This window comes from Chlorocebus sabaeus, chromosome 24 (assembly GCF_047675955.1).
Source record: "Chlorocebus sabaeus isolate Y175 chromosome 24, mChlSab1.0.hap1, whole genome shotgun sequence".
In the NCBI taxonomy this organism is placed as follows: Eukaryota; Metazoa; Chordata; class Mammalia; order Primates; family Cercopithecidae; genus Chlorocebus; species Chlorocebus sabaeus.
The window spans coordinates 59002893-59023497 of NC_132927.1; positions in this window are offsets into that span (position 1 = coordinate 59002893).

Consider the following 20605-nt stretch of genomic DNA (forward strand, 5'->3'; position numbering starts at 1 on the left):
CATGAGCCCGGGAGGTGGAGCTTGCAGTGAGCCGAGATCAAACCACTTCACTCCAGCCTGGCGACAGAGTGCGACTCCATCAAAAACAAACAAACAAACAAACAAATATCCCTCAATCTGTTAAAAATATAAGTATATTCTAATAGAAACTGTAGGTACCCCCCTACCTGTTATAGGATGAGATAATTAGATGAATAGATGCATTACACTACATTTTTCTTGTTTTGTCATTTTCCATTTTATTTGGAAAAGGTAGTTTTACAGAAATTGGCAGAGGTGATGCTAAGAACACAGCTGGATAGAAATATATCACGAACAAAGCTATAAAAAGACAGCTTCTCTGTCTGAATCTCTCAGCTACGTGGCCAGTGATGCTTAACAAGGAAGACTAAAAATACGTATAGACATATCTTTATGGAATCGGCAGGCAAGATGCCATTAGTGTGAAAGCCTCAGGTAAAAACAACTGCCTGTTTGAAATCCTTTCCCAAGAGTGAATAAAGCAGGTGGAAGTGGAGAAGCTGAGTTGATATTCAAGCTTACTTCCAGTTGGGAGAGGTCAATAAGGGTAACCACAAAGCACTCTCCAAGCCAGAGCCAAACCACTGCCTCCTGCTAAAATGTGTTCTCTTTGCAGCTGTCTCCACATATTTATCAATCAAATAAAAAGACAGTGCCAAAGTGTAACTGTCCAGCAAGACCTCTCTTTTCTTTATCTTGCTGAATTTTCTTAAATGTCCTCTTTCCTCTCCAGGTTTACATCTAGAATATGTGGTCGCTTATGTTCTTGCTCATCCCATACCATGTCCTTTTCTTGACTTTCTAAAGCAAGAGTCAGCAAACTATTTTTGTAAACTGTAGGAGGTTAAATATTTCAGGTTCTGTGGGCCACACAGTCTCTGTTGCAACTATTCTGCTCTTCCACTATCATACAAAAGCAGCCATAGACAATATATACATGAATGCTCTTCCATCAAAGTCTATTGACAAAACCAGGCTGTTGCTTAGACTAGGTCCATGGGTCATAGTTTGCCAATCCCCGTTATAAGGTAAAAAAGAGAATCTAAATGAGTGATATGACTACTCAAATGGACTTAGGGTTTGAGGATATTAAAACAATTTTAGAAATAGTAAACATTCAAAGCCAAGAAGCCAATGACTAATTGTCATTAATTCACTCATTCTTACAAATTGCGTTGCTTGTATGCTATAAACAAAACACTGATTTGAATAAACTCCAGTGTTGCATTATATCCATGTTAGCACGGAATATTTATTTCCTACTCACGATGTTTTCTTCTATAATGAAAGAGCTCTTTCCTCTTTCTTTCCTCTCATTCATTCCTCCCAAGAGTAGAGCAGTGGTTTAATATGATTAGTGATTTCAAAATAAAATAACAATGGGCATGTATCATTTAATCCCTTTCTCTTGCATTGTGTTTGGAAGTGATTTGCTCCAGAAAACTAATATTCTTTGCTTCTGAAGAGGGAGGGAGGATTTGTCACAATTATGTGAGTCTGCCTGGTTTGGTGGATAAGTTTTAGAGAACTCATATGCCTGAAAATATAAGGTATATCTTACTATTTAAACTTCATCAATAATAAGGGTGATATTTTGGTCCCCATGAGGTTTACCCTTTGTCTTGTTTCTTAATCACTTTAGAACTCAGTCAAGATAGAGGGACACTCTATAGTGGGCTGTCTTAGAGACCGCAGAATTGATCAAAACAATCATGGACAGTGTTCCTAAAGAAACCACCGAGGGGCATAGGTATTTCTTAAGAAAATTAAAGAATTGTAAACTGATAAGAACCTAAGGATAGAAATCAAAACAGCCAACAGGGAATATAACAAATGGATGTTGTCTAGTCTTGTGAGTGGGAAGGTAGTGAGAGTTGTCAGAAACAGACTCTATGAGGAAGGAATATTTGAGTTAAGTTGCAAAGGGTGAATAGGCTAAATAGGCAAGAATGAGGCTAGATAGCTTTCTGAGTATCGAAAATAGCATGCAAAAAGGCTCTGATAACAACAAAAAATCGTATTTCATGATCAGTTTTGCTTAAAAGTTGGACAGAGATAAGAGATGAGAGATGATGGTGAAGATGCAGAAGGAGCCAGTTCTTGGAGGTTCTTAGAAGCCACTTAAATACTCTAGGTGTTATTTAAAGAGCAATGGGGAACTGTTGAAGTTTTAAGTTTTTAAATGGTTCTAGATAGTACCATTCTCAGACTGAATTTAAGAAATACTCTAGATACTTGGACAAATAGAGTTTAACTAGGAGCAAAAGTAGATGACTATTGAAGATTCAAGGGCCTAATGAGTAATCCGTAAGCCCCCATCACCTTTTTGTTTCTCTTAACATTGCCTGATGGTCTTGTTTTATATTTTAGTGAGAAGATGAAAGAAATCAGCTGAGAACTTTCACACACCTCTATTAAACTGCCTGTGTCTCTATCTATATCCTCTTCCTCTCTCTTTGAAACTATGGATAAAAGGTTTCTCCTTCTATTTAAGACTAATTCCACTATCTGTTAATTAGATCTCATTCCCACATACCTCATCAACCATCAGCTTTTCAATTTATCTGCTCCCTTTATTATCAAAGCTTTAGAAGTTAACTTTACTTACTAACCACTTTTACTTCTCCAGTTTTCTCTAGAAAACTCCAGTGATGCTTTAATTTCTACCAATCTAATCGCTTTTATGAAAATCACCAATAATATCTGCATTAAAAATTCAAACTTATTTGACCTATCAGTATTTGAAATATTTGATCACTACCACCTTCAAGAGACACTTTAATCTCTTAGTTTCTACTGAAGATCCTACTTCCTCTTCTTTTCTCCTCTATATTATTGGTTGATCTTTCTGCTTCAATATCCAAACCTTTAAAAATTAGAATGCCCCAAGGAGAGTCCTTATATCTCTCTTTTTTTTTTTTTTTAACTTCCCTTCATGTCCTTTCCCTTTCCCTTTCCTTCCTTTCTTTCTTTCTTTCTTTTTTTTTTTTTTTGTACACCTTCTCTGCCTAAATAAACTTCCTTGCTATTTTCATTAACTCTCAAGACTTCACATATCATTTATTTTCTGTTAACTTCCAATTTAAATCACATCTCCAAATACTAAGCCAATACGCCCTACTGCTTTTTCAAAATTGAATCTCAATTGACCACTTATCTTCCCTACAGATTATAAAAGTGCCCCTCTCACAGAATTTCTCAGTACATGCAAACTCTATTTCCCCTATTTCAGACCAAAAACTCTTGGTGCTCTTCATTCCTCTATGTTTCTCCCATCCACATCCAATTCACCAGGAAATAATTTAGGTCATACTTTCAAAATGGGACCAGAATCAAATGACTTTTCCATTTCTCTACAATTACCTCCCAGTCTCAAGTCAATTCTCATATCTTTCTGAACTCTACATGCTATACCCTCCAACTGTTCTCTTAGTTTCTCTGTCTTTGACTCCCTACATTTCTCCACATACCCGACAGAAACTTCTCTGAAAAACTGAATAAGAAAATGACATTTTCGTTCAAATCCTCAAGTGATTTTCTATCTTACTTAGAGTAAATTAGAAAGATCTAACCCTAGTCTACTAGGTCCTAAATGGTCTAGTCACATAATTATCACACTTCCCCTCTCTCACTGCACTGCAGCCATGCTGGGATCTTTGATGCTCCTTCAACACACCTCTTACCTTGGAGTCCATATACAAGTTGTTTTATTTCCCGAATATTCTTCCACCACATAGCCACATTTTTCTCTTACAATGGCTCAATATGATGTATTTTTTCTTTCTTTTTCTTGAATTTGTGGTTTTCTTTTAGTGATGCTTCATGGTAAAACATATTTAAACAGTGTTTTAGGATGGACTTATAAATTAATTACATAGATACACATACGTAAATGCTAATAAATTACAATTTAAAAAAACTATGAAACAAGGTGTAGTGTCATTTTTACTATGTGAGATGCTCACTTGAAATTTTCTTTCTGGAGTCTACTTTTTTATATAATTTATTAGAAATGCTGGACTTCACTCACTGAATGGATTATATGACCCTCTAATTTTCAGTTAATAAAAAACCTGCAACATAAAATGGTGTGTGTCTAACGGTCATTATTGTGTTTATTCTGCTTTATTCTTTGTAGTAACATTTATTTTCACCTGATGTATCAGATATTTACTTATTTGTTTAGTCCCTGCACCCCTGCCCCACTAGAATAAACACTCATGAGTGCAGGAACTCTGTTATCTTCAAGGCTGTGTGTTCTGTGTCTATTATTACAATGACAGACACTTACTACCGCCTCTATAGACATATCTTGATAAACTGAAACATGAAAGTATTCGTGAGATATTTAGTAGACTAAATTGAACAACATTTGCAATAGATTAGATTTAAGGCATGAAGAAGAAGTTGCAAGAATCTGCTTTACGATTCTATCTTACAATTAGTTAAATAGTGACTCTATTCCCCAAGGGAGAATATCTAGCTTGGGACAAAGGATCTGAAGGATGAATATGAGTTTAATTTTGACCAAATTGAGGTTGAGTTGCTTTGGAACATCTAAGTGAAGACACCGAGCCCTAAATCACCTGAATAAAATCTGTACAAGTTCTAGTAAAGATATTCAAATCCAAAAGTTCAAGTTCAGTATGACAGTTTAATACATTTATTTCCCATTTCTCTCTCCCTCCAGAGTTTTTTCTTAAAAATCACAAATCTAAGAATATAGATTACCTCCTCCTCTACATGTTTTGAAATATGAGGTTATGCTTTCTCATTTTAGAAGCCACAGAAAATCATATTAAAAATTTTTTAACTTTTATGGCTCTACACATAAATAAGGAGAAGATGAAATTTCCTCCAATTTCCCTGACAAAACATAGAGGAATTCACAATATTATTGTCAGAGAGATATTTGACTTTATAACCCAGAAATTGGATGGGGCAGATATGAGATAAATCAGGGCCAGTGACTTTTCAAGCTATTGAGATGAATAAATTTTACTGAGAGAAGGCAATGCTTTTGCAGGGGGTGAAGTCCTGGGCTTTCTGGCCAGAAGGGTCTACAAGTGGGATTGTGGGTGAGTCAAGCAGTGGTATCTTTGGGTCTAATAAAGAAGGTGATCAATATTGTCTTTCAAACCCAGCCACCATCTCCAGGGCTATGCCTCTCTCCTGTCTAAGCTTTCTCTTAATTGAAAACAAAAAAATTTTAAAAAGACAATAAAAATAAAAGATTTTGTTGAAGAGAACTTGAGTCAACATTCTCTGAATGTTCAATAATAGTATTTATACGTTATAGAAAATATACAATTTTAATTAAATGCGCTCAAGGATTGCAAAGTTAAACAATCATATAGGTTGACTTACTACAGAACTCTTCAATATATGACAATGTGCATTTTAAGTCTCTAAGAAAATTATCTAACATTTAGATTATCCAAAACATTTTTGACAGTGAAATCTTTTGTTTTTTCAGGAAATATTTTAATAAATAATTTATGGGACATACTATATTTTTGAGACATACTAGTATGAATTATTTTGTGATGGCTGCTATATTAAAAATAATATTCTTGAAACTGGAAATATCACCAAGAAAGACCCAGATTATTGCAAAAAGATCATTGGGCTTAATTTTCATTCTCAAGTAAGGCAGTGAACATTGTGGCTTTTTATTTGTAAAAAGAGATAGCAGTTATCCTTGAACAGAGAACCAAAAAGAAGAAAATGCTATGTTCCGCGGAGTTACAATTTGTTTATAGATCTGAAGAGATTTAATTTGTGAGTAACTTTTTTTCCCTAAAATTTTTCCCATTTCATCTTATTCACCTTTTTCTCTAAACTTTAAACACTGATGGATCACTCATTCCCATTTAACCCAGGAATTACTACCAGGGAACTCTTTCACATCTCACAATGGAAACCTTTTAAGATCCTCTGCAATATTTATAATTTTCAAACACTGAATTTATTAAATTCAACTTTTTAAAATATCTATGGCTAGAATTTTAATGGCTCATCTGTGAGAAAATTTTCTTTATCTCAATTAAGGCAGGATTTCTTACCAAAGCTACCACATTGTTTCTACCCCCTCAAGCATTTATCCACCTAGTTGCAAACAATCTAATTATACTCTTTGAATTATTTTTCAATGTACACTTAAGTTATTAATGATGGTAGTCACCCTCTTGTACTATCACCAAATAGTAGCTCTCATTCATTATTCCTGTATTTTGTACCCATTAACCATCCCCACCTCATCTCCAGCTCCTCCCCACTACTCCCCCCAACCTCTGGTAACCATTCCTTAATGCTCTATGTCCATGAGTTCAACTGTTTTGACTTTTATATTCCACAAACAAGTGAGAACACGCAATGTTTGCCTTTTAGTGGCTGGTTTATTTCACTTAACATAATGATCTCCAGTTCCATCCATGTTGTTACAAATGACTGGATCTCATTATCTTTTATGACCAAATAGTACTTCGTTTTACATATATATAGAAATAACATTTTCTTTATCCATTCATCTGTTAATGGCAACTGAGTTTGCTTCCAAATCTTAGTTATTGTAAACAGTGCAAAGGTACCACATTTACAGAGTAGATAAGAACTGGAGTATCACCTGCATGTTTCTATTTTCACATTTTGGGTAGTCAGGTTAAAATATGCTCATTAGACATAGAAATGATCTGGTTGCTGAAGGGAGGTGTGATCACAGGACTACCAGGAATTTTGCTATTGTTGTTACAGATAGCAGTGCAAAGATAACCATACTAAATATATTTCTAAAATTAGCACTTGGCTTTGCTTGGGTTTTTCATGAAAATTTGAGCAAGACGATTAAAGGCAGAAAATTGGTGTCTCTTTTTTAAGGTGAAACATAAAGATGATGGTGGACAGGTGAGATACACAGTTCGTGGAAGAACGAGGTACGTACCACTGCTGTAAAGTTTTGAGATAATTTAAATGCTATAAATGCTACAGCATATTTAAAATACTGTTGTTATTTTCTAACTATATAACAACGCCTAAACAAGTTGCTATGTAGGAATCATCCTGTACTTAAAAACCAAAAACACAAAAAACCCTCTGACTGTTGGTAAACCTGTATCCAACCATATCACACAAAGCTAAACAAAGAGAGAAATTTAAAATTGTATAGTGTTTCACTTGATTAGTCAACGAATACTACTCAACACTTGCATGTGAGGAGCCATGCCAAAGTGAGGGGGGAAAGTACTCAAGACTGGAGGGAACCGTTTGTGGTACTGACATAGAGTTTAGAACTGTACTGATTCAACCAGCCAGACTAGAAAACCTCATTATTTATGAGGCGTTTGTTGAGTAGAACACACAGTGACTTTTGTCTCAGAAGTGGTGAAAAACAGCCCTAAAGGAAGCACAGTCCTGTTTCCTCCTAACAAATCTTAAAAGTGGCATCTTCTCTCTCTTCCTCCAAAATCAAACTCTTTTCAAGTTTGCGCTCCAGAAGAAAGCTTTGAGCCTTGAATTATACCCTAGAAGAAAGCTCAAAAATACTAATAGGAATTTAAAAAGAAAAAAATCTAGCTCCCAATAAGGTAAAATTCAAAATAACTAGCATCTAAACAAAAATACTAGACATTCAAAGAAGCAGGAAGATAACACCCAAAACCAAACTGAAGCTAACACAGATTTAGAAGGAACAGACAAGGTTATTAAACAGGGATATATTCAGGTGAACTGCTGAGACAGAATGAAGAAGGTGGAGCAATACTGAAGTTATAGGTCTCCATCCACAGCATTATTTTTCTCAGTCATGCCCACTAATGACATAGGGTCATGAGTATGTAAATGCACCAGCTTCCTCAGCTCTCAGTTGAGTGAGTTCTTATGTCTTATGTCTCCCTGAAGCTCTGTAATGAGAATGAGATCCAATTGCTCAGAATGAATGCTGTCTTGTCAATTCAACCTTCATCCTTGTGTCTCTCTCTCACTTCTTCATTCTCCTAATTATGTCTTATAATATCAATTTTTACATAAATTACTTGAACTCAAATCCTTGTCTTGGGATTAGCTTCTGGAGAAATTCAAACCATGTCAGTGACTTTTTTGGGAATTTTTGTACTAAATACCTAGCTGAAGTGTTTGCTGATGTTAGGAAAACGAGTGACAAGCTGAGTCAAAATCGCCATGATTTAGGCTCCGTTTTCCCTTATTCATAAGTATTTGGATATTTCAGATAAACAAATGATATTTGCTTCCATTTGATTTTCTGTCTCACAAAGCTGCCTTTATCCTTTTTCATTAGATGTTCTGTCTGTGAACAGTAGAAGAGGTGCCTCAGAAATCAGTTCTCTTTCTTCCTTAAATATACAATCAATTCTCTTTCCTCATTAAACATGAGCATCTTCTAGCAAACACTTTTAAAAAATCCTGATGGTTTCCTAGTTGAAACACCCATTTGCTAACTAGGACCTTCACCTTAATGAGAGTTGAATTTTAAATAAGAATCTGCCAATACATTTGTGTTTGGAAATTATCTTACTTTTCTATTGCCAAAAAAAAAAAAAAAGATTATTCCTACTAGATATGTTCCCCATTTCTTCATTTTTTCTATAGACACCAGAAGTCTGTTGAGATAAGGCTCATCAAGTTATCTCGGCAACTTTTGTCACTTTAAGCTAATATGTTAACATTATTGAAATGTAGGATTTACTTTTATTAGTGAATATTTCATCACTATATTCCATCTAAGCAAAGATTAAAGGGATGACTCCTGTATGTGAATACTTGTAGGATGCAGTGGGAGAAATATTCTGTGATCACTAAAAGGTCTTCCATTGATAAAATATATACTAAGACTATCATGATTATGAACAACTGATATGATCTTCTTTTATTTTTTAATATTAGTATTCTGGAAAGTCCACATCTCCTGAGGTGCCAGGGGAGTAGTATGGAATTTTTGTTCATTAGAACAAGCGTGGTTAGTTTGAAATTAGTTTGCTCTTTGAGGGAACAAGCCACTGTGTTTCATCTTGGGACTTATCATTTAGTCCAGCTGCCTAAAGCTATATCCTAGCAGAATATTATAAAGATTTGGAAAAACTCCCAATTCCTTATCAGTTACTATATTACATTTAAGGTTTTTATAAGGCAGTGGAAGAATTGTTCAGAAATCTACAAAAAGCATTATTCAAATAAATATGAAACAACAATACTTTCATTTCATAACTGAAATAATAATAATTAATAAATACTGTCCATAATTATTTTTCACAATTAATTAAATGAAATATCTTTGCTCTATTTCAGGCAAAACTGAAGTCCCTTACTGACTTTACCATTTGGAGAGAGTGGAAGAGAGGATCATTCATTGTCTAACCCATGGACATGATCTCCCTGGAAATAAACCCATCTTTTTCCCAAAATGATTGCAGATGAGGATATATGATTATAACTTTCCCTTACTGGATGGGGCAATTATTTTAATTAATATTGTAAAGCAGCAGATATATTTATCTGAAATAGCATCACGCTTTTCTTTTCTCTTCTGTTTGAAAATGATAAACATTATCTCCCAATGGAATAAATTAAGCCTTACAGAACTATGTTTGCCTAGTGATGGTATATCAATTCTGTTTTCTCATAAATGAAGAAAGCATCGCCAAAAAGAAAATGGCTAATGGGCAACACCACTGACTGATGCAATACTACTGAAGGTCCATAGCATATCCCATCATCTAAAGGAAAACCAATGGCTTAAATGTGAAATGAGTTTATTTTTGCCTGGCATGTGGAGTAGATGTTGACACACAGAAAGAACTAAACAAGTTAGTTACTGCTATTGTAAATCTTTGCATTTGGGCATTATCCAAGGCAAAATAAAAGAAATAAGTCTTTTTTCTTCTGGCTTTTCAACAGTATAGGCTTAGTAAAATAATGGCAATGACACAACGGCAACAACAGTCCAAGAGCAGTTGGCATGGTTAGTTTAACCCCTAGCAAATTCAGAGCATGTTTTTAAATTTATTAATTTGGTCAATATACTTGCTTTAGAATTCACAAAATGAATTTAATTTTTAACTTTATGGACTCTCCTTTTTGTACTAACTTCTTATGTAATATAGATAAATATCTCACATTTGGATTTCAACCAGATTCATATTATCTACAAACTAGAGTGCCTTCTAATTTACCAGGATACCTCTAAATCCAACCTATTCCTTATTCAGTATTCCAACACTGAACTCCTACACTGTCCATTTTTCCTTATATAAACAGTGATTATGGGCACCAGAGCTTTGTACATTTGGCATTCATGAGGACTTTCAAAGTCACATTAATCTTCCTGATTATAGCAATCACCCTAATCCCCTAGTTGAGTGTTAAATTGGTGGTTTTTTTCTTAATATTAAAATAGATTCATTCTTACAAAGTATTTTCCTGTAACAAATATTTCAATCTCATTTCTCTCATTTCTTGAGTAAAAAAGTTTTATTGTCTCTTGAGTAGAGTGAACTCTCATGTAGGCTGGTTTCTATCCTCAGATAGTTTCTGACTTCATGGTAATAGATGTTATTCACATTAAATGAGCATAGATGTAGATGAACAGATGTATATATAACAGCTGACCACATCTAGCAAATAGGAAGTACTTCATAACGGTTGGTTAGCATTGTCAAGTTTTTTGTCAAGCATTGACATTTTTGCCAGTCCTTTGATCTGGCATTGAGGGACTGATACAGATTCATTTTCCACAGACAGTTGATGGGAGGAATCTTATAGTGTGCTGCTTCCCATGAGAGAGAGGAGTCTCTTATTAAAGATCATGAATAGTATAGCCACATGTTGGAAAATAAAAAAAAAGTCAACTAAGGAATTTTTAATTCCAAGTGATTATTATATTTTTATGTATTACATACATCCTATATATTTTAATATATTATATATTTTATTAATATATATTTACATTATATATATTTATATATAAAATATAGAATTATATATAAATATGTATTATATATTATATTAACATATCTCAATATGCCTATGTAATATATTTTATATAATATAATTATATTTCCCATGTCCCCTTCAAGCTATGTAATTTGTATTTCCTTAATTTTTTTTGTTACATTTACTATAGAGGTTTGGGTTCCTAGTAGTCAATCTAAACTGTTTCCATTTGGCTAAAGGAAGTTTTAATTTAATTTTATTGGCCAAGAAATATACCATGTTTACACAAACCAAATTGTTCTTGTGTAGGATCTCCAACACAAGCATGACGATAACAAGACTGTAATTGTAGCAATACTACCTTTACCTGAATGTCAGTTCGCTTCAGTTCAAGGACCATTCTAAATACACTTCTTAACTTATAAACCCAATAAAAATATGCGTTTCCAGAACTACATAGAATGAGAAAATAGAGTTCATATTTTATTGGGTATTCACTAAATTTTCTTTCACTCAACATTTCCTACAAGGGGGTCACAAGGCCTAGATGTTACCCTAGATGAGAAGGAGTCCAGGGGTTATCAACAAGCTCTGAAAGGCAAGGCCTAAGGTACTGAAAATTATATTACTCAAAGCTGAAGGCAGTGAACCTGTTCGTGTTCACACAGTTGGGAAAGCTGACTTGTGTTTTTTACAAGCAAACAAGTGACCAGCCAATGGCAGGGGACCTTCCCCACCCCCAGAGGTGATGCTCACCTACCTTCATGGGTAAAGGGAAGCTCTGGCTCAAATTCCTCATGTCAGTATTCATGTGTGATGTCACTCAATGTGATTCAGAGAAGAAAATGCTCAGTGTGTTCACCAGAGATGATTACATGAGAATAAAGCAAGGCCTGAAATTTTTTCCTGTCCACAGGAAAAAAAAAAAAAAAAAAGAAAAGAATTTAGAAGTTCTGATGTGGAATTGTTTCGACCTTGGAGAGTGTCCCTATGAGACATGTATAGGATACAAAATACCTTTAAGATTTAATCAGAATTATATGTCTTTCCAAATTAAATTGATTGCTCCCTCAAACTCTTATACATCATACCTGTATCACTTCTTTTTTTTTGTTTTTTTGGAGATGGAGTCTTGCTCTGTCACACTGGCTAAAGTGCTATGGCGCGATCTCGGCTTATCGCAATGTCCACTTCCCAGATTCAAGTGGTTCTCCTGTCTCAGCCTCCCAAGTAGCTGGGATTACAGGCCATGCTGCCAAGCCTGGGTAATTTTGAGTATTTTAGTAGGGATGGGGTTTCATCATGTTGGCCAGGCTGGTCTGGAACTCCTGAGTTCAGGCAATCTGCCCACCTCAGCCTCCCAACGTGTTGGGATTACAGGCATGAGCCACTGCACCCTGCCCCTGTATCACTTATTTAAGTACTTACAATTCTATCTTTATAGTTAAAGATGTATATATTATATATTTTATATAATAAAATTATCTTTTCCATGTAGTCTCTTTGTATCTTTTATTGTATTTGTTGTGTCTGGATGAAAACCAAAAGCTCCTGTGGGTAAAATGTGGACGGCAGCCATTTCTTCCATCATAAACGCACAGTTGGTGCATCATTTACTTTGTACAACCTTTGAAGTTGAATTGTTTCCTTTAAGAAGTCTTGGATTTTGGTTCCTTCTTATTTTCCCAAAGTACATAGGGGTCATTTCTTCTTCATTAGCCCTCTTTAATATTATCTTACTGTTCCTGGGTAAGAAGGAGCAGTCAAATGCACATACTTTATGTTTAAAAAATTGAGATACTGACATACAAATCTGTTGTAGCATCAAGGAATCCAAATTAAAAGGCTGTAATAATGGTGGTGAGGAGTAGGAGTAGAAGTATTTAGGTCAATGAGGAGCGGTAAGGGAAAAAAGATTTGTACCCTATCCTGTCTTTCATGTCAGCAATTGTGCCATTTACAGCAAGTATTAACAATTTAAAAGGCAATATAATAATTTCAAAAATTATAAACTGCAAACAGAAAAATAATACTGGCAATGAGACATACAAATTACAGGAACATCATATAATCAGAGCTCCTGATTTGTATCCCAGTAAACCACATTATCATAGTATTACTTCAAAGGGCACAATTAGTCTTTTTTTTTCCCCCATATATGAATAGGATTGACAGATGGTTTGTGTATAAGCGTTTCCATTAACATTTTCTCACATACAAGATGCCATCTTAAAGTCAGACTTCCTCCTGTCTGCACACGATATAGCTAGCCAGACAGGGATGTGGATGGCTATAGGCAGAAACCCACAGAGTTTCAGGTAACCAGGCCATTTCAGTGTGTGCGTTTATAAGGAGGTTGTTAAATTTGATGTGATAAATAGCGGTTTAGTGTCATCCTTCTACAAATTTATATATTTATGTATGTATGTTTAGTGTGATTCTAAAACGAAAGCACATACACATTCATTTTTATTGCAGCATTCTTAAATTCATGAAAGTAAGTTGTATTTCACTTTTTAATGTAATCTTAACCAGGAAGCCAAAGGAACTTGAGGAGACTGTGCTAGAGAAATCCTCAACTTAAAACGTGAAGACACAGAACTTAAAATATGAAGACCTAGACTCCAATTGCGTTCTAATTTATTACCTGTGCAATGTGAGACAAACCATTTTTTTTCCGAACTTCAGTACTTTCCTCCATAAAAGAGAACTCATGTTTCGTATTGTCATGTGAGCAGATAGTTAGTACTTGAGAAAACAAATTCTAACGTTGTACACGTGGAAAAAATCACAGTCTAAAACAATTCTGACATTTTTCCTCCAGGCCCAGCATTCAACACATATTGAGGATCCCCTGACTGCCATGACAGGTGCTGAACACTAGAAATAAAAGGATAAATATGTCACACATTGCAGTACATACTTTATTATCCGATATGTACAAAAGAATGTACATATACAAATACACAAATACAATTATTTGTACTCGTGCATAACACCCTAAAATATTAACAGTCATCGTGGTGATGTTAAACTTCTATGTTAAGGCTTTTTCTATTTCCTAAATGTTATATAATATGTATACTTCGTTTTAAGTTTTAGAATCACACTAAACAAAATATGATTTATTAATCATTTACTAGGATAATTTTAAGTCACAAAGAAATTCACAGCGTATTTGAACTCGTTTTTACAACAGGAATTTCTAAGAGGCCTCATTCTTTCTTCCTATCACAAACAAGTCAATATTTTATTTCCTCATCTTTAAATTAAAAAAAATAAAAGTACCTCCTAAGGCTGCTTGTAGTCCACAAAATTCTATGCAAATGTTTGTTCTTCTGTTTTCATTGTTACAATTATTGAGAGAATGACTTCATTGTTTCTAAGAGAACATAAGTAAAATATATACATATATATATATATATATATATATATATATATATATATATTTTTTTTTTTCTGTATGTGAAGCCTGCATGGAGAAAACGGCATTTGAATTTTACCTCGATCAGGAGGGCATGGATGTTATGGAAGCCAATAGCAGAAAATAAAGACTGAATGGAAGTTGGGATGTTCTTACCCAGGGCACTGGACACCAGATGAAAAGTTGCACATCACAGCCTTTGCTAAGGGAGAGTCAGCTTTCAGCAAGCAATGGATCAGAGCATCTCAAAGAAGCATTCCCTGGCTCTTTAACCCCAAAGGAGAAATGATATTCTTTTATTTGAACTTATAGGATACTACTAATTTGCTATTTATTTTTTAATTTGCTATTTTTTTCTTTTCTTTTCTTTTCTTTTCTTTTCTTTTTTTTTTTTTTTTTTTTTTTTTTTTTTGAGATGGAGTCTCGCTCTGTCGCCCAGGCTGGAGTGCAGTGGCCGGATCTCAGCTCACTGCAAGCTCCGCCTCCCGGGTTCCCGCCATTCTCCTGCCTCAGCCTCCCGAGTAACTGGGACTACAGGCGCCCGCCACCTCGCCCGGCTAGTTTTTTGTGTTTTTAGTAGAGATAGAGTTTCACCGTGTTAGCCAAGATGGTCTCTATCTCCTGACCTCGTGATCCGCCCACCTCGGCCTCCCGAAGTGCTGGGATTACAAGCGTGAGCCACCGCGCACGGCCTAATTTGCTATTTTTAGAAAAGGAAAAATGAAGCCTTTCTTAATACCTGCTCCACCCCTGAGGACACAAGACCAGTTCATTGACATGTTCTGGAGTCACTTGCACGCATCACGGTGCACACTCCTGTGAGGCTTGCCCAGGACAGCATGGGGACGCTACCTATGGGCCCCTGGTTCAGGAGACCTCAGATGTAGCCTGGACACCTAAGTTTGAAAGCCCCACAGCGATGTACACAGTAGCGATGGCATGCAACCTGATGGTAGAGATGAAATGAACTCTATACTATCAGTTAGCTATCATTATCTACCATCATCTCTACCACCATCAAGTAAACCCCTGCTTTAAGCAACCACTACTGTTAAAAGACTAATTTCCTTATCTTGGCAAAATGTAAATAATTTCAAAATTTATTAGCACAGATTTTCTGAAAAACAACTTGGAAAAAATTGTATGTATGTACATGCATGCATGCAGAATCCTAAAATCTTAAAGTAACTGAATTTGGACCCAGTATTTTTAGTATTTTTATCTCTAGGTGATTTCCACTAAGAAAATAATTAGCTGCTTCTACAAAAATTTTCATCAAAACATGTTTATATTGTTTATAATGTTAAAAAAGTATAAAACCCCTAAACTACTGGCTCTCAGTAGGGCTGTATTGGCACGTTAGGTGAGCAGTTCTTCATTTGTGTGCCTGGCCTGTGAATTACAGGAGCTTTTACATTCCTTTCATTCATCCATGAAATTCCAGAAATGTGCCTACATCAACCTTTGTAACAACCAGAAACACTCCACTGGCACATGTTTCTATCGCCTTAGGAGAATAGTATTATCCTTGTTTGAGAAGCTGTAGTCTAAACATTTGTAATGGGGCATTAGTTAAATAAATGTTAGTATATTCATTTATGAAACACTTAAAATGTGTTTTAAAAGATTATTTCTAGACTTAGGAGTACAGTTGGTATTATAATTTATAATGCACATACGGAGACATATATACTCATGCACAAACATATTGGGATTATATTTAGATGCTTCCAAATACTTAATAGCACACACAAGCAATGTAGTTAATTTTTCTAAGGAGTCAAGAGATGTGTGGTTGACAGTCTAGGTATCTTTTCTCAGCCAACAATATTCTGTGGTTTGTTCCTCAAGGTCACAAGACAATTTCTCTCAGTTTGGGAATCATATATTTATTCCAGGAAAGAAAAAAGAAGAAAGAAAAAGGTAAAATGTCAAACAGATTTACTTCTTTTTCTACATCCCATCAGGCAGATCTGTGTCACATGGTTACATATAGTTACAAGCAAGTCTTGGGGGTTGAATCATTGTAAAAAGCCCATTGGCAACCCAAATAAAATTAATATTTTGTTACATCAAAAGAAAAGGATCTTTGAAATAGGAAAAGCTACCACCAGTGTCTGCAACTTGACATAAACATCCAAGCATGTTTCTGTTTGCTTTCATAGCCATTGGTCTTTTTCTATAATTTTCATGTTTCTCTCTTGATTGTACAAGCATAGCATGCATTGTACTTCCTCCCTAACATTGACTTTCCCTCTTCTGTAATGGTTACACATAGAAAAGGTTTTGGCTAAAAGAAGCAATTTTTGCTCATTAAAAAGAAATTATGTGTAAGCACTGGGAATCATGGAAGATGTGCATTACAGGAGAAGGACATAGAAGGACCCAGGTGCAAAGAGAGAAAACAGACTATCTCAAGTAATGTGAGGAGGGAAACGCCTGGGAGTAGGGGCGAGAATTGAGAAGACTCAGTGGACAGATATAGGAACATTCCTCAGGCCAGGATCACTTGCTAAGATGTAATGTGGAGAAATACTTAAAGTCTCAAAAAAAAAAAAAAAAAAAAACCAAGAAATTGGTCAGATGCCACCAAGTAATTGTGCTTTCACTGTAGTGCCATTTTGGCAATCTGAGAGCTTGGTACAAAGGCAGACACTGAGAGAAAAGTGTTGTTAAGGCTGATGCTATTGGACTTTCCGAAACATATTTCCTAGTTATAACTTAATACTACTAATGAACTTCATTTATTATCTATTCCTTCTTCCTAAGAGGCTGCTTCATGAGCCATACTTAAGAAAATGTGAAGTGGCAAAATTCTCCTTGGAGGATAATTTTGAGAGAGGAAGAACATGGTGGCCTTCGTTACTTTCTCCTTCTCAAAACACAGAGATTTCAGGCTTGGAAAGTGGAAGCCAGTAAACTCAGATATATTTTAAAAATAAAAGAATCATAATCTCTTTTTCCTTCAAAAATGCAACAATGTGCATGAAGGCTGAATGATAAGAAAATCAATTTAACCTTTTTTATTGAGCTAGTTTGTCAAAGAGATTTAATTAGGCTCTTTATGTTCTTATTTTTTCTTTTCTACTAATCTCCGGGAAGCAAGGAATATTTATACCCACACAAAATAACAGATAATTATGGTTTTCTGTGTCTGCATTAGTTTGCTAAGGATGATGGCTTCCAGCTCCACCCATGTCCCTGAAAAGGACATGGTCTTATTATTCTTCATGTCTGTGTTGTATTCCACAGCATATTTATACCACATTTTCTTTATCCAGTCTACCACTGATGGACATTTAAGTTGATTTCATGTTATTGCTATTGTGAATATTGCTAGAATGAACATACACATGCATGTGTCTTTACAGTAGAATAATTTATATTCCTTTGGTTATATATCCAGTAATGGGATAGATTAGTCAATAATACTTCTGCCTGTAGGTCTTTGAGGAATTGCTACACTACCTTCCACAATGGTTGAACTAGTTTATCTCTCACCAACAGTGAATAAGTATTCCTTTTTTCTCTGCAGCCTTGCCAGCATCTGTTATTTTTTGACTTTTTAATAGTAGCCATTCTGACTGGTATAAGATGATATCTCACTGTAGTTTTAATTTGCATTTCTTAAATGATCAGTAATATTGAGGGTTTTCTTATATGACTGTTAGTTGCATGTATGTTTTCCTTTGCAAAGTGTCTGCTCAGGTCCTTTGTCCACTTTTTACTGGGTTTCTTTGGGTTTCTCTGTTTCTTTTGCTGTGCAGAAGCTCCTTAGTTCAATTAGATCCCATTTGTCAATTTTTGCTTTTGATGCGATTGCTTTTGGCATCTTCATGCTGAAATCTTCGCCCATTTCTAGCCCAGAATGGTATTGCCTAGGTTGTTTTCCAGCTTTTGTATAGTTTGGGGCTTTACATTTAAGTTTTTAATTTATCTTAAGTTGATTTTTTATATGGTGTAAGGAAGGGGTCCAGTTTCAATCTTCTGTATATGGCTAGCCAGTTATCCCAGCACTATTTATTGAATAGGGGAGTATTTTCCCCATTGTTGGTTTTTCTCAGCTTTGTTGAAGATCAGATGCTTGTAAGTGTGCAACCTTATTTCTTGGATCTCAATTCTGTTCCACTGGTCTATAAGTCTGTTTTTGTACCTGTACCATGCTGTTTTGGTCACTGTAGCCCTGTAGTATAGTTTGAAGTTGGGTTGCATGATGCCTCCAACTTTGATCCTTTTGCTTAGGATTGCCTTGGGTATTTGGGCTCTTTTTTGGCTCCATATGTATGTTAAAATGGATTTTTTTTCTAGTTCTATGAAGAATGTCATTGTTAGTTTGATAAGAATAGCATTGAATATGTAAATTGCTTTGGACAGCATGGGAATTTTAATGATATTGATTCCTCCTATCCATGAACATTGAATGTTTTTCCACTTGTTTGTGTCTTCTCTGATATCCTTGAGCACAGTTTTGTGGTTCTCTGTCTAAAGATCTTCCACCTCCCTAGTTAGCTGTATTCCTAGGTATTTTATTCTTTTTGTGGCAAATGTGAATGGGATTGCACTCCTGATTTGGCTCCTGGCTTGGCTGTTATTGGTGTATAGGAATGATGCTGAGTTTCTAATGTTGATTTTCTGTCCAGAATCTTTGCTGAAGTTGTTTATCAGTTGAAGGAGCTTTTGGGTTGAGACTATGGCTTTTGTTTGTTTGTTTGTTTGTTTTTTGACAGAGTCTCACTCTCTTGCTCAGGCTGGGGTGCAGTGGTGCAATCTCAGCTCACTGCAACCTCCACTTCCTGGATTCAGGCGATTCTCCTGTCTAATTTTTGTATTTTTAGTGGAGACGGGGTTTCATCATATTGGCCAGGCTGGTCTCAAATCCCTGACCTCAGGTGATCCTCCCGCCTCAGCCTCCCAAAGTGCTAGGATTACAGGTATGAGCCACCACGCCCAGTCATGGGTTTTTCTAGATATAGAATCATGTCTTCTGCAAACAGAGAAAGTTTGACTTTCTCTCTTCCAATTTGGGTGCCCTTTATGTCTTTCTTTTGCCTGGTCACTCTGACTAGGACTGCCAATACTATATTGAATGAAAGTAGTGAGAGGGGGTATCCTTGTCTTGTGCCAGTTTTCAAATGGAACAGTTATATCTTTTACACATTCAGTGTGATGTTGGCTGTGGGTTTGTCATGTATGGCTCTTATTATTTTGAGGTAGTTCCTTCAATATGTAGTTCACTGAGAGTTTTAACATGAAGTGATATTGAATTTTATTGAAAGCCTTTCTGCATGTATTGAGATAATTCTATGGTTTTTGGTTTTAGTTCTGCTTATGTGATGAATCATATTTATTGATTTGCATATGTTGAACCAACCTTGCATCCCAGAGATAAAGCCTACTTCTTCATGGTGGATTAACTTTTTGACATGATGCCAGATTTGGTTTGCAAGTATTTAATTGAGGATTTTTGCATCAAAATACATCAAAGATATTGGCCTGAAGTTTTCTTTTTTCTTTTTCTTTTTTTTTTTTTTTTGTGTCTCTGCAAGATTACTATCAGGGTGATGCTGGCCTCAAAGAATGAGCTTTGGAGGAGTCCCTCCTCCTCATTTTTCTGGAATAGTTTCAATAGGAATGGTACCAGCTTTTCTTTGTACATCTGATAGAATTCAGCTGTAAATCCATGTGGTACTGGGATTTTTTTATCGGTAGGCTATTTATTACTGGTTCAATTTTGGAGCTTATTATTGATCTGCTAGGGGAATCAATTTATTTCTGGTTTAGTCTTGGGAGGGTATGTGTCCAGGAATTTATCCATCTCTTCTAGGCTTTCCAGTTTGTGTGCCTAAAGGTGTACATAGTAGTTTCTGAGAGTTATTTGTGTTTCTGTGGGGTGGGTGGTAACATCTTTGTTGTTTCCAGTCATGTCTGTTTGGATCTTCTCTCTCTACTTTTATTAGTCTAGCTAGTGGACTATTTTATTAATTTATTTCAAAAAACCAGTGAAAGATTGGTTGATCATTTGAATGGTTTTTCATGTCTCAATTTCCTTCAGTTCAGCTCTGATATTTATTATTGTTTGTCTTCTGTTAGATTTGGGGTTGATTTGCTCTTGCTTCTCTAATTCTTTCAGTTGTGATGTTAGGCTGCCAATTGGTGATCTTTCTAATTTTTTGATGTGGGCATTCACTGCCATAAGTTTCCCTCTGTACACTGCCT